General features: G+C 40.6%; 1 long non-coding RNA gene across 1 annotated transcript in view; it reads right to left on the reverse strand.

Moving 5' to 3' along the window:
* Positions 1-467: 467 nt before the first annotated feature.
* Positions 468-22,865, reverse strand: part of LOC123386697 — a 42,909-nt gene continuing 20,511 nt past the window's right edge. The window contains exon 3 of the long non-coding RNA XR_006600999.1: positions 468-728. This is a non-coding gene — a long non-coding RNA (uncharacterized LOC123386697). The remainder of the gene's footprint in view (positions 729-22,865) is intronic.

The following is a 22,865-nucleotide window of genomic DNA, read 5'->3' on the forward strand; positions in this document are numbered from 1 at the left end:
ATTCTCTTACTCACCAGCATTTCATTGTTTATTTGAGATGGGAATGATGAATTGTAAAAGGCCCTTGGCTGCATTCCTTAGAGGTGGAAAATAAGACAATAGATGAAGATGTGGTGCTCTCAGTCCCAGTCAGTTCCTTTTCCTGATACTGATTATTTATAACAATCTTGGAGGTGGGTGATGGGTAGACCTGTTACTCACACAGTGGTCTTTAACGTGAACAGCTGGAGCGAGAGCAGCCTGAGAGCCGCAGAACCGCTACCACCGTTTAAGAGCAGAGCGTGACGAAATGTGCGATGATGGAGGTGACAAGGAATTACAATCAGAGACATCATCCTTCTACGGCATAGGTTTTGTTGATTGTCATTTTTTTGGTTGAGAGGATCTGAATATGGAAAACCTGGAGCCACTCAAATCTTAACTATGTCGAAACTTTAATCAATTACACGTAACAGGCAACGTATGGATCAGGTGTTCAATGATTGCATTTATTAAGAAGGAGCAATTGATTCCATGTTGGTGGATATGTGGCCATGGCTCTTTTTGGGGTTTCCTGAGAAGTGTGATCAAACCAAAAGGACTACAGATTATTAAATCCAAATCAATGTTGGTGCTGGCAAAAGCAAAGCATTCAGTGAGGGGGGAGAATAGTATCCTCTTTTCAGAAGATCTCAGCTTCATGTATTATTGATGCAAAGATGATCAGATAAAAACTGGAACTTGGCAAGCTGTCAAATAAAAAATGCAGAGTGAATCAAAAATTTATAAAACAGTATTGAGTTATTACAATTCTATTATAGACACCAGTAATCATTTTTACTGAAACAAACCTCTTATATGACTGTACAGATGGGATGTTAGGATACAAGGATTTAGGACTTGACCTCATTTGGGGTGAGAATATCGCAAAATTAAAAATTAAATATGAAGAGTAAATGATTTAGTCATAGTTTAGTAGCAGATTGAATAAAAACAATAGAGTTCTTAAAAAATAATGGCAGTGTTTTCCTTCTTGGGCTACATTTTGCTGACTTCCTTGAAAAATTACTGGCATTAGATTCAGAGCAGGAAGAATTGCTTTACAGAATCTGTAAACTTAATTTGTGCATGTGCCAAGCACACGCACAATGCCAAGACACTGGGGAGGAAAAATGACTTGGTGAGATATTTTGTCACTTATGGATTTTCTTTTATAGAAAAAAAATCCCACCACTATAGTTTTATTAGCTATCTCCTCTTGTATAGGAGCCTTCTTCCTCCCTTCCTGGGACTGAAGCCCCGACAATGCCAGAAATATATTCAAGAATGGAGAGACGGCTGTCACCATTCCTAAATATTCAGAAGATAATTGCCAACCAAAGTTAGAGCATCTTGACATAAAACATCCCTTTCACTCCCAAGCCAATTTGCCTATCCAAATCAAATAAACAGCTATAATTATAAAATCACACATACTGATACGTAGTCAGCATTAGGAAAATGACACCGAAAACGTTTGACAGCGAGGCCTGCTTTCTGTCCTTGGCTTTTTCTCAGTGCCTGGGCAGAGAACAAAGAGGATCTCTTGGATCTGAAAATGACTCAGAAGCAAGGTAAGTGTAGAGCAATGAGAAGCATCAGCCCTGGGTTTTCCTGCTTTGGGGCTGAAACTTAACATTGTTATTATTATTTGAAAATGAGATAACTTTGTCTTTAAGAAACAGAACTGATTCCACTTAAATGGACTTTCATCAAGAGGCAGAAAGGGGGAAATGCTTTGCTTAAGCAGACACAGAGCCGACCTACCCCGTGACATGACCCACTTCAGTTCCACTGGGGATAAGAGTGTATGGTCAACTTTCATTGGACTTTGAAAGGCAAAACCTTCATGTGTGAATTACATATTGGCCAATTAGTCTTAATATTACAGGCTGAACACTTTACCTAAAGTGCCGACGTCAGGAATACCTGCGGGATTCATCAATCCCTATGCATAAAAGAGCACAAAAAAACTCAGCTTCTCTGCTATGACCTATGAATTATGTTGAATCATTATTTTTTGACTTGATGTTTCATTCATGTCACCGTGGCTGTTTTCAAGAACGTAAGGAAAATGCAAACGCAGGGAGAATTTTCGTTTCCCACTGAGAACCAACTTTAAAAGGTTCTTATGACACTTGCATTTGTTTTGGGTAACTGGTTACATGCTCTGTTGTGTTCATCTTCCCAGGATTAGGGGTTAATGATGCAGTGTTGGCCCTCCCAGTCACTAGGCTGGGGAACTCAGCACAAACCAGAGGAGGGCTGGGAAGCCAGTGGGCTGTGACATCTCAGAGTGAGAACAAACTCACTGTTGAAATAGGCTTGTGTGTGTGGTGTTGTATGTGCCCTGCCTCAGGGTCCAGTCAGGAAGGCAGAAACCACACCAAGTATTTCACACAGAAGGGATTTAGTACAAGCACTTGGGTCCATGGCTGTAAGTAAGGGGCACAGGTTCTTATGGACAAAGTATAAATAAAAATCTCCAGGGCAAAATGCTTTCAAACTGCACACAGGAGTTCGGTCAGCTCAGCCAAACACCCTGGTTCGAACTACATTCCAGCCATTTGGATCGCCCGACTTGCTTCTGTTGGGAAGTATAAAATCTCTCCTCATTTCCTGTCGTCAATTGCAGCATGGAGTAGCTGAAAAGTGTTCAAGCAATTACTGGGCTTCACCAACTGGGTGCCTCTGGCCATAAGGGGCCTTTTGGGTTTGCAATAGCTCCGCTGTCATTTCCCTTCCTTGGCTGATCCTGGTACAAATTGCTGATGGCTCCAAGAGTGTGTCCTCTTGCTCACTGGAGGGGAAGTCAGGTTCCTACAAAAATGCTCTTTGCTTTTAGATGTGTGTGGTGCTGGTGGGGGTGGAAGGGTGGTGGTGGGGGGGAGGCTGGGGACAGAGGAGATCGCTCACCCACAATGCTAATCAAACCACCACTGTTGGTTCTGCTTCCTAATTATCTCTTAAAGTCATCCCCTTCCCTATTCCCATGAATGTTCCCACTATGTTCCTTCAGGCCATTTCATTGCTCAGCTTAAATTTCACAACAACCTCTTAACTGGTTCCTCTGCCTTCCACACAGCCTTCTTTCTATCCACAGTTCTCCAGTGCAGTGATTCTCAACCAGGGGCAAACTGCTCTACCCCCACCCTTGTCCCCAGCAGCAGCAGACGTTTGGAAATGTGTGAGAGCCATTGGGATTGTCACATAACTGGGGGCAAGGGGTGGGGGGCCATGCTGTCATTAAAGGAATAGGAGCCAGGGAGGCTGCATTATCTAGTGTTCTCATTTCCTACTGCTCAGGTAGTGAAGTACCACAGATTTAGCAGCTTAAAGCAACATCCATTTATTACTGCAAAAGTTATGTAGGTCAGAAGTCTGACAGAGGTCTAACTGGGCTCAAATCAAGGTTTCGGAAGGGCTGCACTCCTTAATGGAAGCGAGCTCCTCTTCCAAGCTCAGTAAAGTTGTTGGCAGAATTCAGTTCCATGGGATTGTAGAACTGAAGTGGCAGTTTCCTTGCTGGCTATCAGCAGAGATCATTCAAGCTTTTAGGGTCTCCCATACTTCTTGGTTAATTTCTCCCTTCATCTTCAAAGAAAGTAATGGTGGATTGAATACTTTTCACGCCTCGCGTCTCCTACCACATCTTTCCCTGATTCTTCTGTCTTCCTCTTCCTTTCTAAGGGCCCAGGTGATTAGATGGGGCCCGCCCAATCTAGGTAACCCAGGATAGCCTCCTTATTTTAAAACCCATAACTTTAATACTATCCACAAAGTCCCTTTTGCCATGTACTATAACCTGTTCATAAGTTCTGGGAATTAGCACATGGGTATCTTTGGGAAGCCAGTAATCTGCAACCACAGCTGGAATGATCTCCATAGTAGAGAATTGTTCCACCCAAAATGCCACTAGCAGCCTCTTTGAAAAATATGGAGTGGGTGATTTTCCTAAAATGCAAATCTAATTTGTCTCTTTCTTGCTTTGAACTCCTTCAGGAATCCTTATTGCCTGCAAGACAAAATCCAGGACAAAGCTTTAGCATGCCTACCAGAGAGTTCTCTACAATGGGGCATCTCTTCAACCCTAGTTCACAAAGGGCTCCGCCTCTGTCTCATGGCTCCAGCCACAGTGAATAATTTTTGACCATCCTGTGTTCTCTTACCTCTCATTCTTTGGGTAGGCTCTTTCCTCCATCTGGGATGCTCCTCCCTTTAACTCTCACCCACTTCCTTTAACCTAATTCCAACTCAACTTTCAGATCTTACTTTAGACCTTATTTCCTCATGAAAGCCTTCCATGACCCTGCAAGCCTGTGTGAGGCAACACTCCTACATGCTCCCATAGCACCCACATGCCCATCCATACCATTTATCACAGGGCTTTGTAATATCTGGCCTGTTTATCATTCCTTCATCAACTCTAAGCTCTGAGAAGACAGGGATAGCGTCTGTCCTGTTTGTTGTTGTATCCATAGCACTTAGCTCACATCTGCCATATACTTACCTTCAACACATATTTATTCATTAAATAAAATTACTTGGTCATGTTTACTTTGATATAAAAGATACAGTAAATTTGGTTCCAACCCTTCTGTAATAGACATAATCATAGCAAAGTTGTGTTCCAAACTTTTACAGACAGCATTTCATCTGAACTCCATATCTGCATGAAACTATGATTATTATTATTAAATTGGTGTTACAGAGGAGGAGATCCAAACTCAGGGGGGATAAATAATTCCTCATAAAATTATGTGGCCCATAAGTGGCTAAACTAGGACCCAAGTCTGATTTCTGATTCCCAAGCCAATACCGCGGTACCTTTCTGCAGCAACAAGTAGCATCTCATAGTTTATAAAGCACCGTATCACAGAATCCTCCTAAGTCCACTATAAGATAAAAATATTGATCCCTTTTTTAAACATGAGGAAAGAGACTCATTGAGCTTAAGGGACTAAGGTCACACAGTTAGTATGTGGCAAATTCAGAACTAGAAACCAGATGTTTTAAACCCATTCCTCTTACCCTAATTCTACGACCTCTGAACTGGGAAAATGGCAGAACTTGGAGGTTAGCAATTTGTTCTTAACTTCTTCATGTCATCATCTCACACCTCCATGCCTACGCACAACCAAGGAACTTAACCAATGAAAAATCTATTTGGACAAAAAGGGAACTCTATTCGTGAATCGTTTGCATATTATATATGAGGTGAAAAGAGAGAATTATATTATGTGAATTTAACCTCCAAAGAGATGATAGGTGATAAATAATGGCAATTACCTTATGAACAAATATTGATTATCATAGTGATCAGAATACCTATATGGTATAAAATCTATCCTTGAGGTAGAGACATCTGTCACCACAATGTACCAGTCAGGACTCTTTTGGTTCCATCATAACCAGCCTCCAAGACAGCCTCCAATAATCTTCACCTCTTGTATTCATGTCCTTGTATAGTCCCCTCCCATACTGAATCAGAGCTAACCTATATGAACAATACAATACTGGAGAAGTGACAATGTGTGACTTCCAAGGCTAGGTCATAACAGACATTTGCTTCTCCCACCTTGGCCTCCTGGATTACTTGTTCTTGGGGAAGCCATCTGTCATGTCATATGAGCACAAGCAGCTCTGTGGAGAGGTCTGTGTGAAGAGTAAGTGAAACCTCCCACCAACAACCAGTACCAATGTACCACCATGTGACACAGATCCTCCAGCCCCATTCCAGGCTTCGGGTGACTGTAGTGCCCACCAACATCTGAATGAACAAATCAATCCCAAGCCAAAATCACCCAGAAAAGCTGCTCCTGAATTCCTGACCCACAGAAACTGGGTAGTAAGATAATAAATGAGCATTGTTGTCTTCAGTCACCAATTTTTGTAGTAGTCTATCATTCAGCAATAGTTAACAATAAAGGCTGCAAGTGACAGAACCTTAATTTCAACTAGTTTTAAACAGTATAAACTTTTAACCTAATGTTCCTACAGGAAGGTTTGAGGGCATGTGGTTTCAAGGACAATGGAACCAGGGCCCCAAAAAATACCAAAACACTTTTTCTTTATCTCTCATCTCTGCTTCTCTCTGCACATATTTTTAATTCTCTCAGTCTTCTTTGATGTAACAGAAAACATGGCCACCAACATGATCAGGCAGTACATCTCACTTTCTCTCATCCCAAGTTCTAAAAGCTGCAAAGTGCTCCAAATGGCCAAGCACAAATCATATGTTTATCCTAAATCAAAGAATAGAGGCCAAGTTGATGAGATCCATAAGAATATGGCCATTTCCAGGGCACCTGGTTGGCTCAGTCAGTTGAATGTCTGACTTTGGCTCAGGTCATGATCTCATGGTTTATGGGTTCAAGCCCCACATCGGGCTCTCTGCTGCCATCACAGAACCCACTTTGGATCCTCTGTCCCCCGTCCCCCTCTCTCTCTTTCTTTCAAAAATAAACATTAAAAAAAAAAGAATTTGTCCATTTCTATCCAAACCACATGATTAGGATGGGGCAGGGGGGACATTTCTTAGAAGCAGAATAGGATAAGTACAGTTTTCCTTGGAGGAGAACAAGAGGCCTACTCACTACTCATTGTATGTTTGCATAGGAGCATGAGGACACGTCCATGGGTAACTAATTCTAATCCTCTGGTGACACTTGAAATCATTGTTTTCACATGTCTCTTTATCACCTGGCCATAAGGACAAGCTTCTCTCCTGCCAGGAAATCACATGAGCCAAATTTCCAAAGAGAAATAAATCTTGGGGGCACCTGGGTGGCTCAGTTGGTTAAGTGTCTGACTCTTGATTTTGGCTCAGGTCATGATCTCACAGTTCATGAGATTGAGCTCCTCATTGGGCTCTGTGCTAACAGTGTAGAGCCTACATGGGATACTCTTTCTCCCTCTCTCTCTGCCTCTCCTCCACTCATGTTCTCTCTCTCTCAAAATAAATAAATAAACATTTTCAAAGAGAGAAATGGAGGAAAAAAAAGGAAAAAGTATCCCAAAGAAGCCCAGTATTACAAAATACTTTTAAAAAAGCTTTTCTGGAAAGCAGTGTGGAGGTTTCTCAGAAAATTAAAAATAGACCTACCCTATGACCCAGCAATAGCACTGCTAGGAATTTACCCAAGGGATACAGGAGTACTGATGCATAGGGGCCCTTGTACCTCAATGTTTATAGCAGCACTCTCAACAATAGCCAAATTATGGAAAGAGCCTAAATGTCCATCAACTGATGAATGGATAAAGAAATTGTGGTTTATATACACAATGGAGTACTACATGGCAACGAGAAAGAACGAAATATGGCCTTTTGTAGCAACGTGGATGGAACTGGAGAGTGTGATGCTAAGTGAAATAAGCCATACAGAGAAAGACAGATACCATATGGTTTCACTCTTATGTGGATCCTGAGAAACTTAACAGAAACCTATGGGGGAGGGGAAGGAAAAAAAAAAGAGGTTACAGTGGGAGACAGCCAAAGCATAAGAGACTGTTAAAAACTGAGAACAAACTGAGGGTTGATGGGGGGTGGAAGGGAGGGGAGGGTGGGTGATGTGTATTGAGGAAGGCACCTTTTGGGATGAGCACTGGGTGTTGTATGGAAACCAATTTGACAATAAATTTCATATATTGAAAAAAAAATGCTTTTCCTAGAAACTAGGGCCTAGATGATGAGAACGAGGAAATTAATAATAGATATAGTCTAGCAAGCACATGTTAGGCACATGAGGTTCCTGGATAGCACTTAATTTGCCTCACAGGTGATAAATGCCAAAGTTAAGACCACACCTAGGTCTGTCTCTCACCAAAGTCCAAACTCTTAATCACTACACAAAACACCAGAGAAAGGATCATATAAGCCCAAGACTTACTCAAGTTCATGTTTAGCACCTAAGCTAAAGAGAGGGAGAGAAAGGCAGGCTCAGCTCAAGATTCATTCTCCTATAGATTCTGTATCTAGCTAGACCTCACCTCATCACTCCCCTGGGCTCCAGCCGGGAAAACCGAATTCCAGCCCAGTACTGCTGCTTTTGTCTAGGAAGCAAAGCAAGACCCAAGGCAAAGGTTTTCAGAATTTTGTCATAGCAAAATCTCTGCTTTTCATTGTCCTCAGAAATAAATATTGCTAAACCAGTTCCATCTTCGGGAGGTTCTCAGAGGCAGTTACATAAATTGAAAACCCATGTGACTTATTCCAGTTAGAAGTGGGCCACTCAGAACAAAAATGTTGAGCATTTTGCAATGGTCAGGGCAATCTGTAGGTGAAGACCATGCCTATTGCATGCCATCTGTGTCTTGGGACAGTCGACATCACCATCACATGGTTTCTTCATCTGAAAAATGGGCATAAGTCACATATCACGTAGAGTGATGGTGAAAACCAAGTAAGGTACCATCTGTGAAAACACCCAGCATGGTACTTGATAAATATTGGTGGAATTTTTCTTTCATCAACAGGGCTTTGTTTTGTTCTGTGTGCCGGTGCACGAGACTTTTCTCCTCAAGATTATAAATTCCTTATGGCAGAGACGCTCTCATTGCTGTTCTGTACCCTACACATCACCTTATGAGCAGGTAGTGTTTGATGTGCTAATGCAGTAGGCTCCACAGGGAGCAAATTAAACCAGCAGGTAGCATGCTTTCTGGCATGCTGCAATATGCCTTCATCTCAACCAGATAACAATAATGTGGATGAACACTTCAAAATTTGGACAGACAGATCTCCAAGTTAGCAGACTCAGTGACTATAAGAGGGAAGCCTATGGATACATGTAAATATTTTAATCCTACATGTCAAAAATAGTGTTCATGGGTATGAAAGTTCAGTTAACAGGACCTACCCCTCCATGCCTGATCTGGGCAATGATGCCCTCTCTCGAACCCCTTTGATCAGGAAACCCAATGTGGCCACATTGTAAGATACATGATCCCCCTAGCCCTAGTGAGATGTATATCGTTCATTGGACCAGAGACAGAAAATTATGATGCAACCAGGCACAGAATGAAGAACTGACCAATTAGATTCTTTCTCTTGGGAATTTGTCTTAGTCTGTTCAGACTGCTGTAACAAAATAGCATAGACTGAGTGGCTATTAAAAAAAAACCACACACATTTATTTCTCACAATTCCAGAGACTGGGAAGTCCAAGGTTATGGTACTGCTCAGATTCTGGTGAGGACCCATTTCCTCATTGATAACTGTCTTCTCACTATAACCTCACATGGTGTAAGAGGAAAAATTTATCTGGGGTCTCTAATAAGGGTGTTAATCCCATCATGAGATCTCTACCTTCATGACCTAATCACCTCCCAAAGGCTTCACCTCATAACACCATCACCCTGGGGTGGTAAGATTTCAGAATATGAATTTGGGGGGACAGGAATATTCAGTCTATAGTGGAATGTGTATTTAGAAATACTGAGAAAATGAAGGAATGGGAGTTAAAACTGAAAGAATACCACTAGTGTGCATATTACAGTAGGGAATGAAGATTGGATCTAGTCAGCCTAGATCCTTGTACCAGTTGGCAGTTCTGTGTGATCTTGGCCAAGGTACGTTATCTCTCTGCACTCAGTGTCTTCATCTGTAAAAATGGAAATGATAATAGAACCTGCACTGTGGCCCTAGTGTAAAGTTCAAAGAGTAAATGAATGTGGGAAGCACTTGGAATGATGGCTAGCATACAGTTAGCACCATGTAAGTGATGGTTAGCATTATCAGGTAGACTCCAAGACCAAGGCAAGTCCACGCCATCTGCAGGCCATTATAAGAAAGCAGAAACTGTGAGGGAACATAGGAAGCCAGTCAATACCGAGAGCATGTGCAGACAGAAGCCATGAATCACAAAGACCCCCCTAGCCCAAGAGAGAGATACACAGAGCATAACTTGTCTTCAAGCTGATCCTGCTCTAATTTCCTTAAAATAAACTCCCTGAAGCATGGGTCACCTGTCTGTTCTCTGAGCTAAGCCACATAAAGAACCTAAAATTTGGTACAAGAAGGATCCTGAATAAGCAGAAACATTGTGTCTTTCTGCTAAGAGGTTTGCAAAGGCTTGATGGAAATGACATATCCCAATTTTTTCAGTAAAAGAGAAAAGAATGAGGCTCTGGAAAAACCCCATCAGCATGCCCCTTACCTTGCCATGAATTTCTGGTAAAAACCCTAAGCTGGCACATATGAGCTCTCTACATCTAGCAAAGTGATAACCCTTATCAAGAGGCAGAGTCTGAAGCAAAGAATGTCTTGCAGCCCAGATAAGCTCCAAGGCGCTGGGCCAGGGTAATGGACCATAGGAGATGGAGCAGGGGTCTGCCAAGCTCAATAATACAGCATTGTTGCTGCACTGGAAAATGTTTTAATTTACATTTTCAAGTGCAAAATATTTTCCCCTCATGCTTTGGCTAAATTAGGTAGTTAAAGTCTGTGAAGTGGCAGTAATTGGAAACAATGGATTTTATATTTGACATTTATTATTTTAGTGGAATCTGTTTTACATTTACATCAAACATCCAAGGACCCCTGCAGAAGTTTCTTCTGCTATTGCATTACCATTTAGTTCTAATAATGCACTTTGAATCCCCAATTCTTGATTATAATTATATCATTTCAGATGGAGTAAGAGATAAGGTAAAGATAAACTTTCCATGGAAATTGTACCCCTGTGCTCTCTTCTCCTTTTGTTGAACTTTCGTGAGCTGATAATTCATTCGGTATATTTTTACTTAATTCTTCACAGTTTCATTTTATCCTGTAATTACTTTATATACTTTGGTCTTACTTCACCGAAGGGCTACTTAAGGACAAAGACCATGTCTTAAGCCCACATAGCACTTGCTTTGAATCCAAGCACATAAAAATCAAGGAATGTTTGGTTGACTGTTCAAAATATATTAGCGTAATAGGAAATTGGAGTCGATGCTAGGGGAGGAAACTGGAAGGACAAAATTCCAGCTGGATACAAGGAAAACTTATAACCACCCAAGGTGGATTAGGTTGATTTAGAAAGTGATGAATCCTTTTTTCCCAGTAGTGTTCAAACAGAAACTCAGTGACCAGAGTAATTCTTGACATAAGCCAAGAATTAATAGGTTTGGAGTCAGAAAGAATTGAGTTTGACAACTAGCTCCATACCCTAAAATATGTGGCCTTGGGCAAGTGACTTAATCTCCCTAAGTCTCAGTGTCCTCATCTTGCAATGGAGTTAACAGTCTAGAAAAAATCAGGAAACCTATCCATGTAATGAACCAGATGTCCTGGGGGGCCACAGATATTCAGTGGTCCTTTCTTTCATGGTGGGGGAAGGTCAAAAAATACCATTTCATTCTTGACTTTGTTTTTTATTTATTTTTATGTTTTTAAATTTTTTAATTACTAATGTATTTTAATTTACATCTAAGTTAGCTAGCATATAGAGCAACAATGATTTCAGGAGTAGATTCCTTAATGCCCCTTACCAATTTAGCCTATCCCCCTCCCACAACTCCTCCAGTAACCCTCAGTTTGTTCTCCGTATTTAAGAGTCTCTTATGTTTTGTCCCCCTCCCTGTTTTTATATTATTTTTGCTTCCCTTCCCTTATGTTCATCTGTTTTGTATCTTAAAGCCCTCATATGAGTGATTGACTTTAATATTTAGAGAAATATAGACTGAGCAAAGTTTTAAAATACAACTCAAAAATAGCCACTAGAAATAAAAATAGAATGTGTAACTTCCAAATCACAGGAGAGACTGAAAGTGACAGAAAACAAGGGAAGAAAATCTAAGATGACAGAAACTATATAACAAAATGGCATAACAAAAATAACCTATATCTATTTATGCAAATTGAAGTACTGGTGCCCAGAGCCATAGCAAGGACTTTACATACCTTATTTCCTTTAGCTCTTTCAGTGTCCTAGAGGCCGGTGTTATTATTGTGCCCATTTACAGGTGAGAAAACTGAGGCTTAGGAACGAGGGAAATTGTTAAACTTATCCAAGAGCTGCCTGGAAATTGAATCCAAGCAGTCTGACTGCAGAGCGCCTACCCCTAAACATTACACCATCCTGTAGGAATAAAAGAAGGGTGCATGTGTTTGTATGTCTAAATATGCTCACATATGTACATTGATAGGAAAGAATGAATCAAAAATAAATAAACATGTTAAACAGTGTTTATCTCTAAGTAGTGGGATTTTGAGGAATCTTAATTTTCTCTTTTACAGTTTTCTGTATTTTTCAAAATTTGTCTGCATTTAGCATATATTTTTATAGTCAGGGCAGAGGCTGTAAAATTTACAATGGATTGTCCCTCTTCTTGTTATACCAAGAAGCCTTAAGTCATGGTATAAAATTCTTGAGTTTTTCATGGGATTTATGTCCCTGGGGGGAATGTTTCCAAAGCGTTCTCATTATTTCTTCCAGTGGAGCCAGAACGAAAACTAGTAGACGCAGCTGTTTGTTTTGTTGTGTCTAGTCCATCCAATATGGGTTTTAAAAAGAAAAGAAGAAGAAGAAGAAGAAGAAGAAGAAGAAGGAGAAGGGAGGGGGGAGGGGTTTAAGTCAGAGGAAAATTTCAACAATCCCTCATCCCATGCTGTAATTTAATTCACAGTAAAATTTTTAAAATACAGTTGTCAGAAATCCTGTAAGTTTTGAAGCTCTGCTGTAATGCATGTCTCATCTGAGGAGGTCTAAGAGAATCCCCAAATCCAGGAAAAGGCCACCCCAAAAGGCGGGATGTGAGAATACATGTCTACACACCAGTCATGTGGCTACACAGCAATACACTCTTCCCCAGAGTATTTCCATCCCATCAAACCACAGAAATTGCCAGAAAGGATCCTAGTGTTGAACTTAGCTTTTCTCTTTGCAGATGAGGAAACTGAGGTCCTGAAAGTCTGTGATCAGTTTGTCTCTAGCATTACCTCCCTAAACCAATCTACGGCTATGACTCGCCTGGATTCCTCCTGACTGATCTGACCCATACCCCCTCCAGCCACTCTCAAATCCAGTTACCACAATGCCGATCACCCCCCCTCTCCCACGGGTGCCTTCTATTTCCTAAAATAAAGAATAATGTTCTTTGGGGTTTTTTTTAATATTTATTTATGTTTGGGGTGGGGGGGGAGAGGAGGAAGAGAGAGAGAGAGTGTGAGCAGGGAAGGGGCAGAGAGAGGAGACACAGAATCCGAAGCAGGCTCTAGGCTCTGAGCTGTCAGTATAGAGCCTGACGTGGGGCTTGAACTCATGAATCATGAGATCATGACCTGAGCCAAAGTCAGATCATGAACTGACTGAGTCACCCAGGCATCCCGTATTCTTACAGTGTTTGACAAGTCCCCCATAATCTGACCCCTATCCCTCCTTCATTATCTAAATTGTCCTCTTTAGTTCTCTCACCTCCAGCTGCACTGTTCTATTTTCCAAACTTTCCATTCTCCCTCCCACCAAGAGATCTTCACACATGTCCTTTTCCTCTACCTGCCATCTACCTAGATTATTTCCACTACAGAGCCTTCCCAGATTAAGTCCAAATTGGCTCTCTCACCCACCACCTACATGTCCTTCCTAGACCTCATCCAATTCATAGCTTTACATTTCTGGACCTATTTTCCCCCACTAGGTTGTAAATCTGAAGAGAAGGGGACATGCCAGTTTCAGTCACCATTTTGTCACCAGCACTAGCCTGGAGCCTGCCACATGGCAGGGTTCCACTAACACTTGTTGGGTGAATGAAAGAGTGGTACACAGTGAGTCTATGACAGAGCAGTGTTCGTTCTTTATCCAACACTATTTCTTTTACACTTTGGGGGAAAAGAAAGAAACATCTGGAATCTCAGGAATCACAGTCTAGAATTGTCTATTTCTCTCCTATCTCAGAAGCATACAGTTTTAGAATGACTTTGGACATTACATGTTGCTAATCCAAGCTTCTCACTTTCAAATCAAAGAAGCATGGGCCCAGAGAGGTTGTGTAGTTCTCTCAAGGGCACAGGTGGTGATAGACTCAGGACTCAAATCCGTGACTCTAGCGCTACCTCCTTTAGGGCACACTGTCTCTTTCAAACAGCCCTGCCTTTATCCAGCAATGGTAGCTCTAGCCAAATTCTTGTTTTTCTCCCAGATTTAAACTTCCAGAGCTTCTCCCTCCAACTTCTCTCAAAGTCCTCCTTTTCCACCTCCAATCCCAAGTTCCCATTAAATTCCTTCATCCTACTTAGAGCTGCAAAATTACTTGCTCGTGTTTGTTTGTTTCAATATGCTTCCCTGACATTCTGGACTCTCAATAAGCCAACCAGTCGCACACACACACACACACACACACACACACACACACACAAGTATTCAATCTGTCCTGTATGTTTAAGACTAAGTTGGGTGCTACAGGAAATAAAAGGAAGACACAAATGTCCTTCTGGCCCTTAAGAAACAAAAAAGCTATTTGAAGAAGTAGAGTTTGCACAGCTAACACTACTAGCGAAAAAATAAAAAGTGGTAATGACAGTAATCTAGTTTGTGGAATATGGACTCTGAGTGCTATAGAAATTGAGCTGAAAAGATGAGGAAGACTACACATGAAAGGTAGAAGTTGACCTGAAGCATAAAGGAAGGGAAGCACTTGGGCTTGCAGAGAAGAGAGAGAAAAAGCAATTGCAGTCACCATATTCCAACAAGGAAGTGTCATTAATAAATTTTGTAAACTATCAACTCAAATGGAGAGTAGTGCCAGATAGGAGACTTTGAAGAAAGTAAGGGCGTATAGTCTTTTCTAGATCCACCAGGGACTGGTGAAAGAGAAGTTAGGGCAACTTGAAAGCCAGTATGACTCTCAAACCCTACAAGGGCCTCCCTACTGCCCAGATGCCAACATTAACAGATAATAGTAACGTTAACTCTTAATGCCTCTAACTAGGTGCCATGCATTGTGTTAGGTGCTTTGATATGTTATCTCATTTATTCATACCTAATCCTCCTAGCATTCCAGTGACAGTAGGTTGTATTATTATTGTCAGCTTCCATGTGGAAGCTGAGGTTTTTGTCAGAGTGAATAAGCTGCCAAACAAGATTGCATAGCTGGATTACATACAGCCAGTCAAGCCAAATTCTCTGACTTTGGAGCGTGAACAAAAATAAACTCAGAAGTCCCCAACTCTGTTTTAAAAAACCTAAATAATATCACAAAGCATGAACTCAGAAGACTGTCCATACTATCTCTGATGGATAATCTTGAGGAATTCTATACATTCCTTATGAGAGGAATTTTATAAAATACTCACGAGAGTGAGTCGTGCAGGAATAGAAAGACGCAAAGGGGTCAGTTCTCACAATTCGATGGCCTCAAATTTTCATTAGTTCAGGCCATTAAGTCATGACTAAGAGGGGGAAAAAGCTACAATGTATCTGAGTTGGTGGCCTCTAAACTACATGAATTCTTCTCCATTCTTTCCACCACTGATTTTTCCTCTGATGTTAATAAAAGCATTTTAACACACCTGTTACATGTAACATAGAGTCCGTAAATTGCGGCATCAAAGGAAGGAAGGAAAAAGGGGAGGGAGGGAAGGAAGGAAGGAAGGAGAAGAAGAAATTCAGAAAAATTGTCTCCTGTTGTCCAATGATGCTAGCCACTGCCTCTTAGCTTTCCTCCATCTCCAGTAATGTATGTTGACAATAGTGACACCTCCTGGCGAAAACAAACTTGACCTCCTGCAGGATTTCATTTTGCTCACTCCCTGCAAATTACTCTTGACTCTTCTTGTTGCCTCCAGGTGCAATTTTCTTTTCCTTATCTGGAAAAGCATAAACTGACACAGCCCATCCTCAACCTTAGAAACTCAATAACCCAGTGCTGACCTGATCACAGAACTCCGCTATGCAAAACCCCTGAGTTTCATCCCTGAACATGTCAGCATGATTAGCCCAGAGACCCAATTCACAGTCTTCCTACTTACAGCTACATTAAATATAAATAAAGCAAACTAAATATCAGCTACTGAAAAATAGTTCAATTAAATTCTACAATGAGAGTGCCTCTTGGTTTTAATGTGTTTAATCCCCTAGGAAGCATATTTGGTGTGTGCCCTTTTCTTGTAGGATTTTTTTTGGGGGGGGGGGGGGTCTCAGACTTGTGTGAGTCACACAGTCACCAAAATGACTAAAAGCTGTTGTAATTATTGTTCACCAAAAACACCAAAAGATTTGTTTAATGAGTGTGGAAGGTTTCGTTTTATCTCACTGGCATAACATTCTAGAGTGTGATCCCTATGGTTACTAGCCTTGAGAATCGTATATTGGAAAATACAGTAAGGTGTTTTTTCCATACTTTGAAAGCAGTCCAGCATTTTTTTTTTTCTAAACTAGACCACTGAACAAGCACAATTAAAGGAAAGAGGAGTTGGCCAATCACAGCAGAGAATAAAGCCAATCTCAGACCCCATGGTATTTTCTCAAATTTTATAAAATAGCTGAGGGCTTCTATTGTTCTCTAGAAAGAAGGCATTCAGTGATTCAGAGCATGAAGAATTTACCTTGAAACTGGTTTGCTTCTATTCCATTCACAGTCTTACAATGAAACCCTTTCATTTGGTTAACTAAACTTTTAAGTTCATAGGTTGGAAAATATCTATGAACTTTCCCTTAGTTGTACTCTTATTTTGAAAAGGTTCCTATGAGAGATCTGCACATTAATTCTCAGGTGAACTTGCATTTCAAATTAATAAAAATTCAAACCTTTGCTCCTTTTCACATCTAGTGATTCTTTAGGCAAATAAACCTTGGAGATTAGATTATGTCTTTGCTATGCATGAACAGAAAACACTTGTATTAGAAAGAACAAAAGCCCTTCAACTGATCAAAAAGGAAAAGGCAGTTGAGTTGTGGAAGTTATGTTTTTGCTTCTGTTTTATTGAAAACTATGGTTGAAATTTTAACTTCGTTCTGACACAGTGAAAATTCCAAACATGAGCATTTCGAATCATTTACGTAAAGGTTAATTGTGGTGAAGGCGGTCAATTCCTAAGCTCTCTGCTTGCTTTAGAGCCCAGTTGAAAGATAGATAATCAACTAGAAGAATGTGTCTCATGATTAACATAGCATCAAAATGAAAGGTCTGGAACATGTCCGCTAACATACAACTAATGAATATATATTTGGACTTCATTAGGTAGTTTACTCAGTCAACAGTGAATAAAGTGGGTGCAGTGGGTTAAGCAAAATGCGAGGTATTGGGAAGCAATGATGGTCCCTGCCCTCAAGTGAGAGCAGTCTAATAGAAGAAAGGCTTGCATGGGACATACTTATTCTAAAGAATTATTCACTGTTTATCTGAAATTCAAGTTTAACCAGGTGTCCTGTATTTTTATCTATTAAATCTGGTAAGCCTAAGAGAAAGTAAATGGGCAATTGCAACAGTGTGAAGTGGTAAGTATGATCTGAATGCTAAAGAAGTGGTTAAGGATGTATGAGTAACCCAGACTGGGGAACCAGGATCTGAAAGATGAATAGGAGCTAACCAAGAAAAAGGAAAAGTTAAGAGGTTTCAAGAAGGAATGCAAGTGCAAAGTTCACATGCAGAGAAAGAGACTGGCTTATGCCTATCACTGTCATACAAAATAACTGGGCATGGGGTGATAAGGCAGGAGAGATTGCAGATGCCCGACCATGGAGATCCTATAAAGACATTTGGACATCTTTAGGACAATGGAAAGTTGTAAAGGTTTCCAGGCAGCAGTGTTATACAATTGGGTGTTTGATTTAAGAAGACTGTTCTGGGTGAATGGTGGAAAATGGATAAACAGCTGGCAAGATGGGAGGCAAAGAAATCAGTTGAAATAATTAGCCTAAGGGACACTAGCGGCTTGAACTAAAATTCTGGCAATGTGGATATAAGAAAAGGACAAATGAGAAAGACACAGGAGAGATGGATTAGGAGGGGGGGTTCAGGAATATTTGGTGATCAACTGAATAAGGGTTATCTGAAAGGAAAGACTCAAGTATAATTAAAAAAAAAACAATAGAGCATTTATCATAGATCACTATACAAAGTGCTACAAACATATTTATAATGTTCTCCCAAGTCTATGAAACAGGCACTACTATTCCTGTTTTGGAAATGAAGGAAATAAGACTTAGAGACAAATACGTGATTAGCCTGTAAACCTAATAAGTAGTGCGGTAAGGATGACATCCAGTTTTGGAGGCAGGGCTAAGAGCTGAATGATGGTGTCATTGAAATACAGGTGCCATTGAAATATAGAAGGGGCAAACATTTGCAGAAAAGGTGCTGACTCCTTTTTAGACTTGGTTGATCTCAGGTGCCTGTGGATGATGTCTGAGGGCAACTGAATAGATGGGCCTAGAGCTCAGCAAAGGGACTGGACCAGAAATTGTGATTGGGAAGTGGTCAGAGTAGCATTTAAAATTGAAACCATGAGAGTATAGATAAGATGGCCTGGAGAAGGTATACCAAGTGAGACCAGAAAGGAGCATAGGGAAGAAGCCTGAAAAACACCAACATTCAAGGGGCAGGAATGGACACAGCAGTAGGAGAAAGACCAGAAGAGCATGGTGTAAAAGAAGACAAGAAAAGAGAGCATTCTAAAATGAAGGAAGTGTCAGCATTGTGATAGGAGTTATACAAAATATACCAGTGAGAGAGGAAGTTCAGAGGGTCAACCTGTTGTACATAGCAGAAGAGAAAATCTTCAAAGCTAGCTAGTTGAAATAAAAAAGAATTAAATTAGCAAATTTAGGGGTAAAGCATACTAGCACAAAAGGAATACCAGATAAAATAGGTGGAAGAGGATGGTCAAAATGTGAACTGCTGTGCATTCTTGACAGCCCAGGAATGAAATGAGTCAAGAATGCAATGGGAACATGACCAGGTAGGGTTAAGGTTAGTTTCAATAAACTACACTTCACATTTTAATGAAGTTAAATAAAGACCAAACCCACCCCTGGTTGACCTAGTCATGAGTGAACTGTATCCCATACCAATAGTATTATTATGAAAAACAAACTAGGGGAAGATCTGAGTGCATTTTAGGGGAGAGAGGTAAGAGTTGTATGCTACAGACAAAAGGTGTGGTCTTGAGGGAAAGAAGGCAAGTTCTCTAGTTAGGAGGTGAATTCAGCCTGCCTGCTGGAAGGTTTCTAGGTACAAGACTGACCTTTTTTTCTCTTATTGTCTCTGAAAAAAAACATGCACCATAATTTTGTATATTATTAAGAGAGAAAAACACCTCTGCCTAGAGCTAGAAGACAAAGGGCTACACTCTCTGTAGAAGAGTAAATGAGAAATAAACCCACCACACAGAAAGGGACAGTAAAGAATGGGTACCTCAATTTTGGCACTAATTGGGAAGGAAATCAAAACCTCTCCCATAAAAATATGAGCCAACACACAGATTTTTATCTGAATTTACACCGTCAGTGTGGTCAAAAGAAACCTCAACCTGAGAACTTATTTTAAAGTGGTTTCAAGTTGATAGTAGACCAAGTGACTGGTAAAGGAAACTCAAATCCTCCAGGGAAGAAGTCAATGTCAATCCAGGCTAACAGTGATTCTAAATGCCATGAACAGTAAAAAAGGCTAAAAATGTTGGGGAGAGGGGAGGGGAATGTGCCCTAAACTCAATGGAATAATACAATTAATTCATATTTCTAGGAGCTTGCCTGAAAGGACACGTGGACTTCATCTGGTGACCCAAGAGGTTGACTCTAGATCAGAATTTAGATGGTTACCCTGAGATCAGAGCTTATTCTTACACTCTTACTCTCATTCAACAGCATGAGGCCTGCCCAGAAGAGGTACTGAAAGGAGAACACAGAGTTGATGGCTTGGATCAATGATCAGGGTGACAGAGGCTTCAGGCCATAACTATTCCAGTCCAGTGGAATTCTCAGGGCAGATGCCAAGATGTTTTACCGGACTACTGCCGGGACTGGATCAACCTTCTTCCAAGAACTCAGTTAAATAAGTACTAAAAGAATCCAATGAGTTTAGCAGCTATATCACTGCTCCTCTCCAAGAACAATTTTGATGGAGATGGGAAGAAAGAAGAAACATTGCATTGGGTTGAAGTTGGGAAGAAGGTGAATAAACAGGCAGTCCATGGAAACAATGCTTATCATAAACTCAGTCCTGATAGGCAGGACAGAGATTTTAATTCTCAGAGATGATATCAGTCCATTTTATCTATTATTGAAGGTCAAAATAACACATTCCTGGAAAACCTTTCTAGGGTTTCACAGGGGAGGGAACCCAGTATAAAATCAGTAGCTATATCTAACCAAAAGCTCTTGAAACGAAGGATTTCTTTATAAACACGCCTCCAGATGTGTTCAGTTAGACCACTGAGGAGACATAATAAATTCTTGCATATTAAATGACTTCTGTCTCTTTAGTCCAGTGCAAAAGAATGTTAAAATTAGTTCAGATTGCTTTATTTCAATAACTAACATACATTTATACCTTACTGTCTAGTATGCATTCTAGGTGACACCAAAGTGCTCTTTAAAAATTTCCCACAACCACTGGGGCGCCTGGGTGGCACAGTCGGTTGGGTGTCCGACTTCAGCTCAGGTCACGATCTCACAGTCTGTGAGTTCGAGCCCCGCGTCAGGCTCTGGGCTGATGGCTCAGAGCCTGGAGCCTGCTTCCGATTCTGTGTCTCCTTCTCTCTCTGCCCCTCCCCCCTTCATGCTCTGTCTCTACGTTAAAAAAAAAAAAAATTTTTTTTTAAATTTCCCACAACCAGAATTTCAGCTGTCTCTGTCCTTCTCCACCCTCACATCATTATTCTAAACTAGTGAAATCTTACTGCCGATGTAATGATGGTGTTTAGAGATATATGGAATCATTCTTAAAGTTCTGTTTATTTTTTCTAAACTTAAAGAAGAATAAAATGGAAAATGGGCATTGTGCCAGCTACAGGGGCTATCCACCAAAAAAGCCTACTTCTTCCTCTCCGTAGAGAAATAAAAAGTCATACGGATATGTTTATAGTCTGATATTTCAGACTTTTTTAGAAGATATATGTTTCATAAATCTAGGCAAAGAGATGTTTTGATGTGTTCTCTTACCGAACTCGTCTCCCTAACTGAAATGGACCTGGTAAGGCCAAAAGTAGGATGTCTTAGGAGGAAATTGGCCAATGACAAGGTGCTTCTGATTTAACTTGATGGAAAAGACATTAAAAGTCAGGGCTTCTTTTACTTGGGGAGGAGGGGAGAACCAAAGATCAAAGGTCAAGGGCACAGTAAGGGACAGGAATGCTATACCGTGCACTTGCTGGACCACCTGTTACTCTGAGACCTAAGGTGACAATTTATGGCTTCCCCTACAATAACATGGCAAGAACTGAAATTATGGACACAGCAGCAGCCAGATCCTCATCTTAGAGGACTTATTTATATAATATCCAATGCCATCTATTTCCTTCCTGAGAAAGAACATCTAGATTATAAGAACTGGTACCTTTAGGCTGAAAATAAGAGGGAGGGATAAACCCATGGGTACCAAATTTATATTTTTCTTTTGGTCTATAGCCCTTAAGTCACTAGTTTTGTTTTTTTTTTTTTTTCCTTTTTGTTAAATATTTTGTGCTATTGCAACTAGTCTAGAAGATCATTTGCAAACATGGAACTATCAGATACGTGGGGATTCATTTGCCTGGCTAGTGGCCCCAGTGTTTGAATGTTATGAAAATGCCTTCCTCTGTCAGTTTCCTATTGCAACTGTAACAAATTACTAGATTTTTGGTGGCTTAAAACAACATAAATTTATTTCCTCACAGCTCTGGAAGTCAGAAATTCAAAATGAGTATCACTGGGCAAAAATCAATGTATCTTAAGGGCCACAGTCTCTCCAGGTAAAGTCATACTTCTTCCAGCTTCTGGTGGCTGCTGACATTCTTTGGCTTGTGGCCATATTGCTTCAATCTTCAAGGCCAGTATCTCAAAACTTGACTTTGTTCCATCTCCACATCACCTTTCCTCTGTGTATCAAGTCTCCCACTGCCTTCCTCATGTAAGCATACATGTGATTGCATTTAGGGCCCAACTAGATAACCCACCATAATCTCCCCTTCTCAAGATTCTGAATAATATCCACAAAGACTCTTTTTTTCCACATAAGTTAACATTCACAGGTTCTAGGTATTAGGATGTGGAAATCTTTCGAGGAACCACTTTTTGGTATACTATACTCACTGCTTGCCAAGCGCTTACCACATACAAAATCAAATAGAGGGAGAGATCAAAGCCAAAACCAAGTGATAAACTATCAGTTAACTCTTCTTCAAACGTTTAGATAAATTCAGTTATCTAAAAAATTCACCAGAAAGGAATATTTTATTCACCCAACACTGGGTGAAATAAGGTGCCTTAAAAAGAAAAACTCTTCAGTAGTGTTCTGCCTCATGCCTTAGGAACACCTTAACATGGAAATGCTAATGAAAATGGAGAACTAGAATGTCCCTACAATCTCTAATAGTGCTACGTTTATTTACATCACTTTCTGTCAATTTAGACAGGTATACGAGGAAAGGACAAGGATGGAGTTGTCCACCCTTGGACACCAATATATCCTTCAAATCCCTACAGAAACTGTGACAAAATGAAAGCCATTTGCTTCTGTATTGGAAGAGGACATGAGTCCCTGGGGTAATAAACCTCAGCTCAATCCAATCCACAGCCCAAGGGAGGTTACAGAATTGAATTCAGAGTTAAACCATTCAGAATTTAAATACATCAAATTCCCAATATCTTAAAATGTCATGTTGGTGAGTCATCCAGGCAAGATGGTGTGGTGGATGAGATTAGGGGTGGGGGTAAATCGAGAGCAAA

The sequence above is a fragment of the Felis catus genome, chromosome B4, assembly GCF_018350175.1.
Source record: "Felis catus isolate Fca126 chromosome B4, F.catus_Fca126_mat1.0, whole genome shotgun sequence".
Taxonomy (NCBI): Eukaryota; Metazoa; Chordata; class Mammalia; order Carnivora; family Felidae; genus Felis; species Felis catus.